Source organism: Zingiber officinale, chromosome 3B (genome assembly GCF_018446385.1).
Source record: "Zingiber officinale cultivar Zhangliang chromosome 3B, Zo_v1.1, whole genome shotgun sequence".
In the NCBI taxonomy this organism is placed as follows: domain Eukaryota; kingdom Viridiplantae; phylum Streptophyta; class Magnoliopsida; order Zingiberales; family Zingiberaceae; genus Zingiber; species Zingiber officinale.
The window spans coordinates 101,052,624-101,061,517 of record NC_055991.1 but is presented as its reverse complement, the minus strand read 5'-3'; the positions used below and the strand labels follow the sequence as shown (position 1 = coordinate 101,061,517).

General features: G+C 43.6%; 1 long non-coding RNA gene across 1 annotated transcript; it reads left to right on the top strand.

Annotated features, from left to right (window-relative positions):
- Positions 1 to 7,839: 7,839 nt before the first annotated feature.
- On the top strand, positions 7,840 to 8,679 carry LOC121968471. The gene is made up of 4 exons (XR_006108162.1): positions 7,840 to 7,854; positions 7,928 to 7,970; positions 8,056 to 8,430; positions 8,540 to 8,679. It is a non-coding gene; the product is annotated as an uncharacterized LOC121968471 (long non-coding RNA).
- The last annotated feature ends 215 nt before the right edge of the window (positions 8,680 to 8,894 follow it).

The following is an 8,894-nucleotide window of genomic DNA, read 5'->3' as shown; positions in this document are numbered from 1 at the left end:
TATGGCTCAGAAAATACACAGGCTCTTCTCCGCTCGGCCTTACTAATGCCGAGCCGACGGCTTGTCCAGTTGAAGATAAGTAGATACAAAGTGGCTCACCCGCAGCTGGCTTGGCTAGTACCGGAAGAGAATTCAAATATGTCTTCAGATCTTCGAACGCCCGATCGCATTCTTCGTCCCAGTGAAACTTGGTGGCCTTGCGCAAGATTTTGAAAAATGGGAGACTCCGATCGGCGGTCTTCGAGATGAATCTAGACAATGATATTATCCGACCGGTCAAGCGCTGCACTTCCCTCAGATTTCTTGGAGGCTGCATATCTTGTAAGGCTTTCACCTTGCTGGGATTTGCTTCGATACCCCGCTCGGTCACTATGTAACCCAGGAAACACCCTCCTTTTGCTCCGAATAGACATTTCAGGGGATTTAGTTTAACTCCATACCTTCTTAGCGCTCGGAAAGTCTCCTCCATGTCTTCCAAGAGATCGGTCGCTCGGACAGACTTGATGAGAATGTCGTCCACATATACTTCCAGATTTCGCCCGATCTGCTCCTTGAACACTTTGTTCATCAAGCGTTGGTAAGTGGCTCCTGCGTTCTTTAGTCCGAACGGCATGACATTATAGCAGTAGGTGCCATCGGCCGTAACGAAGCTTACTTTTTCTTGATCCTCTCGGGCGAGCGGCACTTGATGATAGCCTTGGTAAGCGTCGAGCATACATATCAGCTCGCAGCCGGCCGTAGAGTCCACCAGTTGATCAATCCGGGGCAGGGGATAAAAATCCTTTGGGCACGCCTTGTTAAGGTCCCGGAAAATCGATGCATACTCTCCACTTATTGCCGGGCTTGGAGACAAGCACCACGTTCGCCAACCAGCTCGAGAATTGGACCTCGCGTATGTGGCCGGCCTCCAGGAGTTTCTCCACCTCCGCTCGGATGATGACATTCTGTTCGGCGCTAAATCCCTCTTTCTCTGCTTCACCGGCCGAGCATCCGGTCGGACATGGAGCTCATGCTGCGCTATACTTGGTGAAATTCCGGGTAGCTCATGTGTCGCCCAGACGAAGACATCATGGTTTCTCTGGAGGCATTGGATCACTTCCTCCTTCTGGTCCACCTCCAGATCGGACGCGATGAATGTCGTGGCCTCCGATCAGGTCGGGTGAATTTGCACTTCCTCTTTTTCTTCATAAATCAAAGAGGGTGGCTTTTCAGTGATAGCGTTCACATCGATCCGAGGCATCTTCCGAGCGGCATTGGCTTCTGCTCGGACCATCTCGACGTAACATCGCCGAGCTGTCAGTTGATCCCCTCGTACTTCTCCCACTTTGTCCTCGACGGGGAACTTGATCTTCTGGTGGAAGGTGGAAACGGTCGCTCGGAATTCACTGAGAGCTGTTCGCCCCAATATGACGTTGTATGCCGACGGAGAATCCACCACGACGAAGTTTGCAGTACGCGTCCTTCTGAGCGGCTCCTCTCCCAGTGATATGGCCAGCCGGATCTGTCCGACCGGCTGAACTTCATTGCCCGTAAACCCGTAAAGGGGGGTTGTCATGGGCAGCAGCTCGGCTCGATCAATTTGCAGTTGATCGAATGCCTTTTTGAATATGATATTGACCGAGCTTCCTGTGTCAATAAAAATGTGGTGAATAGTGTAATTGGCTATTACCGCTTTGATGAGAAGAGCGTCGTCGTGGGGGACTTCAACTCCTTCCAAGTCCCGGGGCCCGAAACTGATTTCGGGTCCACTTGCCCGTTCCTGGCTGCAGCCGACCTCATGGATCTGGAGCTGTCGGACGCTCGCCTTCCTTGCTCGGTTAGAGTCGCCTCCGGTCGGTCCGCCAGCAATAATGTTGATCTCGCCTCGGGAAGTATTACTTCTATTTTCTTCTTCCCGAGCGGACGGTCGGGACCGTTCTCTAGACATTCGGCGATTCTCCCGCCTCGGGGAGCGATGCCGATCGGGAGTCTATTGTTTTTGCCTGTCAGCTTGCGTCCGATCGGCTTCATGAGTTCTCTGTCGCCTATCGGATGAGGGCGATCGTCGACCACCACTCCGGGGAACGGGATGAGCAATCAAGGGAAGACTTCGACAATCCCTTGTGTTGTGCGTATCCGTCCGGTGGAAGGAGCAGAACATTGGGGTCCATTTCTTCTTTGGCTTGGGCCGAGCGGCAGCTACCTCTTGCACGTGGGACCTAGCATGGGGGTAGCGGATTGCTTCGGCCCTCGGTCCTCTGGGTGGCTGAGCAGCGTGCGGCTTCCGCTCGGCAGGAGGAGCTCGCTCGATGGGAGTTTCTTTTTTCCGGGCCGCTTGGGCTTCCTCCACGTTGATGTATTCGTTGGCCCGGTGTAGCATGTGGTCGTAGTCTCGGGGTGGCTTCCGAATAAGTGATCGGAAGAAATCCCCATCCACTAGGCCTTGTGTGAAGGCATTCATCATGGTCTCCGAGGTGGCCGTTGGAATATCCATGGCCACTCTGTTGAACCGCTGGATGTAGGCTCGGAGCGATTCGCGGGCTTCCTGTTTGATGGCAAACAGACTAACACTGGTTTTTTGATAGCGCCGACTGCTTGCAAAGTGGTGGAGGAAAGCCGTTCGGAAGTCTTTGAAACTTGAGATAGATCCGTCCGGCAGTCTCCGAAACCACCGTTGGGTCGATCCAGAGAGGGTGGTGAGGAAAACCCGACACTTCACCCCATCTGTGTATTGATGCAGGGTTGCCGTGTTATCAAACTTACCCAAATGATCATCCGGATCGGTGGTTCCATTGTATTCGCCGATCGTCGGAGGCACATAATTCTTGGGCAGAGGGTCTCGTAGAATAGCCTCTGAAAATTGGTGATTGATCCGCTCGGGCGATGCGTCCCCTCGGGGGGCTTTCCCTTTTTTGTCGTCTCGTCTTGGCCTTTCATCCGAAGAAGATCCCCAATCTCGATTAGTTGCTGCGGCTTCAGGAGTGCAGAATAGGGCCCGATGGAATGCAACGATGGCCTGAGGTGCTTCCGCTCGGCCTCCTGATGCTGATGTTGCTTGCTGCTCTGCACGCTCGGCTTGTGACTTTTGTCTCTGTTCCATAAGCTTGGTGGCTCTTGTCTCGATCAAAGCATCGAGCTCCTCTGTGGAGAGCATCACCGAGTGCGATCGTCCAGCTTCGTCCATTGCTTCAATTCGGATGCAGGAGCGTTCCCACAGACGGCGCCAAATTGATCCTGTCCGAAAGCTGAATCAACGGACGCTGGGCAAGTGATGCTTTCCGGTTGCTGACGTGGGTCTTCGACTATTGGTGCGAACTTCCAGCGATCCTGCAAAGAAGTCGAGCCGGGAAGGGGTTCCCGGCAACGACCCTCCGACGCTCAAGTCAGAAAAATGAATAGCAAGAAGGTGGCTCTAGAGATCTCAGATTGCATACCTCCGATGAAGTCTGATGGCATTTATATAGAGCCATGGGAGCTTGGTGCACACAACCCGAGGTGTACACGTGTCATACCCCATACCGCAGCATGGGCTTGTCAGAAGAGCATGTTTGACTCCATGCCGCTACAGTCTGAGCGTCTCCTCGATGGGACAGCAGAATATTCGATCACACCATACTGCGTATGGTTTAGTCTTCGAACATACCTGTTGTCAGCAACAGGGGTTACTGAGATGACGTCCACACTATCCCCTACTCTTTGACTTCCTCTTCCTGGATCGACCATCCAACCGCTCGGCCATAGCGCTCGTCTTTAGTTCGACATAGGTGGTCGCCCGTCCAGGAAGACTGAGGGTCGTCCTTCCACTCGGCTCGTATCGCCTGAGACCCTGGCCGAGCGGGCAAATGGCTCGACCTTCCTTCGTGCGTTGTCTCGCGGCCGAACGGATTATCCGCTCGGCTCTATGCTCCTTCCTTCCTTGGCGCCCGGCCGGATGGTTATTCTTTCGGGTAAGGGCTATTGCCTGGTGCTCGGCATGTCTTGCTCGCTCCTCGAGCACAGGGGGTTGGCCCCTCCATTGACTGCCGATCTCCACGTGTCGTTGGCCTTTCCCTTATGAGGGCCCCCCGATCTTGCCACAAGATCATGATGTATAAGTGTTCATGTGTACTATTACTCTCACTCTCTATGTATCTTATATCAAAAATATTACAATTGATTACTCATCCCCATATGACCACGGGGATCAAGCAAAGATGGGTTTCTATCGTCAATGACACAATAGTCACCTCCTAAAGGTACACTACAACAAAAACTGCAAACGACAACGGATATTATCCGTTGTCGTAGGGTAAAAAAATCGTTGTAACTGAGGGTGTTGTAGAATGTATTGCCCTACGACAACGGTTTTGAATCCGTTGTCTTTGTAGACATTTGACAACGGTTTTTATCCGTTGTTGTTTATATGTCCAAAATTTGGCTACGAAGGATACGACAACGTTTTAAAACCGTTGTGGTAGATAATTTCAACAACAGAAATAAACCGTTGTGGTAGATACGTTTTACAACAGATATAAACTGTTGTGGTAGATAATATTTGGCATGTTTTGTTTTTTTAACAATAGTTTTAATATATTTTACAACGGATAAAACCGTTGTCTTTTATCACTTTTTACAAAAAAAATTCGTTGTGGTTTACCTAGTTTTTACAACATTTTTACATGTTGTCTTTAATGTTCATTAATACCAAACAACCAATCTTATTTTACTATAAGAAAACCACCAATACAAAACTAAATATTTACTACATTAAATCTAAAATAAACATCCATATATAATTCATCTTGTAGCCACATATACAAAAATATACAAAATGAGTTGTTACTCATCAAAATACATATGTTTTCCATTACTCTCCATATACACTAAATCACATGTTTTCCCTTTGCTGTTCTCCATATGGATTTTAATTTACAAAATAGCAAGGCAAACTACATCTAACAAAGCTCACTTCTTGCATCAAAAAAACTCAAGCCGCCTCACGAATTGGCAGACCTGCAAGAGAAAAATGAACAATGCTAATAAGTAAAAATAGAGAACTCAGACTTTTGCTAGGGAAGTTCTGATGCCTGAGGAACCTATCAAGATGTCATCTATGTCTCTCTTAAAATATAACAGAAAAGAGAATTGTAATAACTGCATGAACTGTAACCAGAGAAAACAAGAAGGTTTCTTCTCTTCTCATCCAAAATTAGTATAGTATCATTTTCTAAGTACTTAAGAAAGAAAATATCAAAATGTAGTAGCATTTAATAGACGTATAATAGTAACAAAATTGTTAAACTATTCTTGGAACTCAAAAATTACCATCCTCCTTGTTTCCACTCTCCCCATCCCAATTTGGATCGAACTCAAAGCCACACAAGCGAATCTTTTTCTCTTCTCCTTTGTCTGGATAGAGAGAGTTGGCTTTCAACTCCCTAGAACCAGAACCTTGTGCTGCCACACCAGTTTCCATTTCTTCAGTAGGGATATTGGATGAAGAGTCAATGTTGGAAAAAACTCATCCTTATACTAAGCTGACATGACTTTTCTCATCAGTAAATTAATGTTTCTCCACAGCAAATGCATTGCTAGAGTTAATCAAAGGAAAAAAAAATCAAAATACAAAGAGCATCACCAAGTGGATGCAACTTTTGTTTTATATTTTTCTTCTACATGATAGCATGCTTTGGAAGTTTCAGTGTTTCAATAAACAAAGTGGAAAAATACTAATAACAAAAGGAGGACAAGATTAGTTGGTACTTAACAGAAAATCCAACTTTGTTTGCAAATAAACGTGAGAATAAGAGAGCATAACACTTGAAATCTTAAAAGGTGGAAAGCTAGAGATGCATTTGTGTAGCTCCACAACTTTGTCCTACCAATTCAATATAAAACAAAAATGAGAAAGAAACTTGTTTTTTGCTTACCATGCTTAACATCTTGAAGCACTGGTCTACTACGACAGGTTGATTGGCCTCGTACCTAGTAAAGTTAGAGAAATAATAGTACTTATGCAGCTATTTGCATAATCACACACATGAGTGTGAATCAAAGAGGAAAAGAAGTATGAATATTATAAATGCAGATGATAAGAGAGTGACTTAAAGGTACACAACCTAATTTTGGTCGAAAAAAAAAATAGAATATAATGAGTGGGTAGTGATGTAAGCAAGTATTAACAATGTTGATAATATCAGAAAATATCTTCTTTAGAACCAAAAGCAAAGGATTTCCTATGAGTTAGTTGCTAAGCTCTATGATAGACAAAGACAAGCCAATGAATAAGAGTTGAACAGAAAATTTTCAAGAATATTAAACTCGATTGTTAAATGTATGTTAAATGTATTCATGGATATTAAACTCACAAAGGGACAACCAACTTCAGTATGTTAAATGTATTCATGGATCGCTATATTTAAAGCAATATTTCAAGATAGCTAATTATCATAGTACAGTTTCATGAGTTCATCTTCAGTAACTTTCATTTAGGTCAAAGACTATTCAAGCACCCTAAGAGATGACCAATGAGGCCCAACTATAACAAGCAGATGTACAGACTAGGTAGAGTTCAATGTGTTACAGCTCAGGCAATTAAAGGAGGCAGAAGTTGCAACCAACATAAGGATAAACTACAGTAGCTTCAGTGCTTCACTCATAATATTTATGGGAAAGATAGCAGGTGATGTAGATTTATAGAGATGCAAGCTGGAAATGATTAGCTTATTTCGTTGTATTCTTACAGTACTGAGTGAGTGGGCAGGAAACCTGTGGACCATCTCCCGTGTTCTAATTACCTCTTCTAACAGAACACCTGTGACAAAAATCTTCCATGAGTTACAAGAAGATAATTGAGGTCAAACTTCAAATGATTAGGTATTCTATTATTGAGGTGGATATATGCTTGCTCTTTGTTTGCTTTAATGGGGATCCAACCAATGTCCCTCATTATCCTAAAAACCTGCAAAAGTACCATGGTTCTGCATATATTAGTTGATACTTTGCTAGAATTTGAGATTAGTTAAAAGAGCACACATGAGTATCCACTGGGAAATCATCTTGCTGAAGCTTGAATATTAGAATACACGCTACCTGGCATGTAGAAAGTGATTAAAACATGATTGATAAATAAGGACCGTTTTGATTGCACAGAATAGAACAATAACAAATTCGATGAACTTGAGCTCACAAAGTTACAAGATTTGTAGTTACAAAATGACATGCTTAGGTCATCAACGATTTTCCTAATTGCTTTGTTCTTTGTGTCAACAACATAAATGTTACCCTTGCTATCGACTGTGAGCCCTGTTGGATGGTTCATCCTTGCTACACGTGGTTTGCCATCAACATGACCGCTCCAACCTTTAGCTGAACCAAAAAATTCACAGTGGAAGTCAATGATAATATCAAAGAGATTTAGTTATTCAACAAACCACAATAAGAGCGCATTTAGAACAATCATATTCAAGAATGTATCTGGAACAAATGCTTAAAAGATTAACTAAATTAAAAGATTAAAAATACAATGTCATATTCAAAGTGCCAACATCAGCATAGAAATTCTGGAATCAAACACATCGTGTTACTTATTAGTAGTTATCTTCTTTGGCCCCTTTCTAATGGAAGACAATCACAAAATTGGATCGTCATGGTATCAGAACAGTGAAACCATCATCACCAACCAGCAACTATTGCTGATATTTTTCAGAACAACTTAGGCTGCTCCTCTAGACCATCACTTGGCTTCACATCCAGTAACTTTAAGAACACTCAAATATTCCACTGTCAAGATATCAATCTCATATCAGACAAAATCAAACAAGTATCAACTAAACGGTTCTTGAACTCATGAACGTTAAGGATCTAACCCTAGCACACGTTAAGAGCCATCTCCAGGTACAAAATGGTTCAGGTATATATTGGAGTATTAACTAACTACAAAATAGTTGATCAAGTTTCTACACTGCAGATGTATAGAACAGTGAAGAGCACTGACAGAGAAGGACAAGGAGGTATATATTTGGATGGATCTAACCACTGCTGTTTCCTCAGTACTCCTCTATATGCCTGATATCTTAAGAAAAATGTTTGGTTCAGGGAATGGTCGAGGTGCTGAAATGGGGATGAATAATGCTGCTTCTCAGTGGAGTGGAAGAGAGGTGGAAGCAGAAGAAGTGGAGGGAGGAGTACTATTGCAGGGGCAATATGATCAGATCAGCACCCATTGCTATGCCTTACCAACAACAACACCACCACCACTGTCCAACTCTTCAAGGTTGATTATGACCGAATGAGTGCCATAGATAGATAGCATTATTATCATGATGAGTAAACTTTGTCTTGTTATTTATTGTCAGCAGTGGGTTGCGTCCATCTTTGGAGAGGACTGCTTGGAACCCATCAATCAGACTAAATAATGCATTATCATATCCTTACTTCAGAGGGGATCATTTGCTGCACAGTGACAGCCAGGTACCTGTTGCTGTCAAAAATTTCAATTTTTCATTCTACTCAAAATAAATAAAATGAAAGAATTTTTAAGGAAGAAATTAAACTCACTGATCTTAGCAATTCCTTGCAGATGGAAGATCAACCAAACATCAATCCTTTTCCTGTTGCAGCTGATGGAGGGAGGGCACCTCCTAACCTTGAGATAACATTAGGCAGATAAAATTGGCAAATGCAGCTTTTCAGTGTCCCAGTTTATGAAGTTTTAGTTGGGAAGAAAAGTTTGTGTGATAATTAAACTAATCAACAAGGAATGTGGAGAAGAATTGAAGAGTGTCATTTGAACATGTAAAATTTGGTCTTTGACAAAATTTGTCTGGAGATTATTTTTGAGTCTTGAGTATCAATCTCAAGCAAATGGACACTTTGATCTTTATGAGAGGATAAACACACTCACATTTAGACAAGGGCAAAGAAACCTTGTAGAT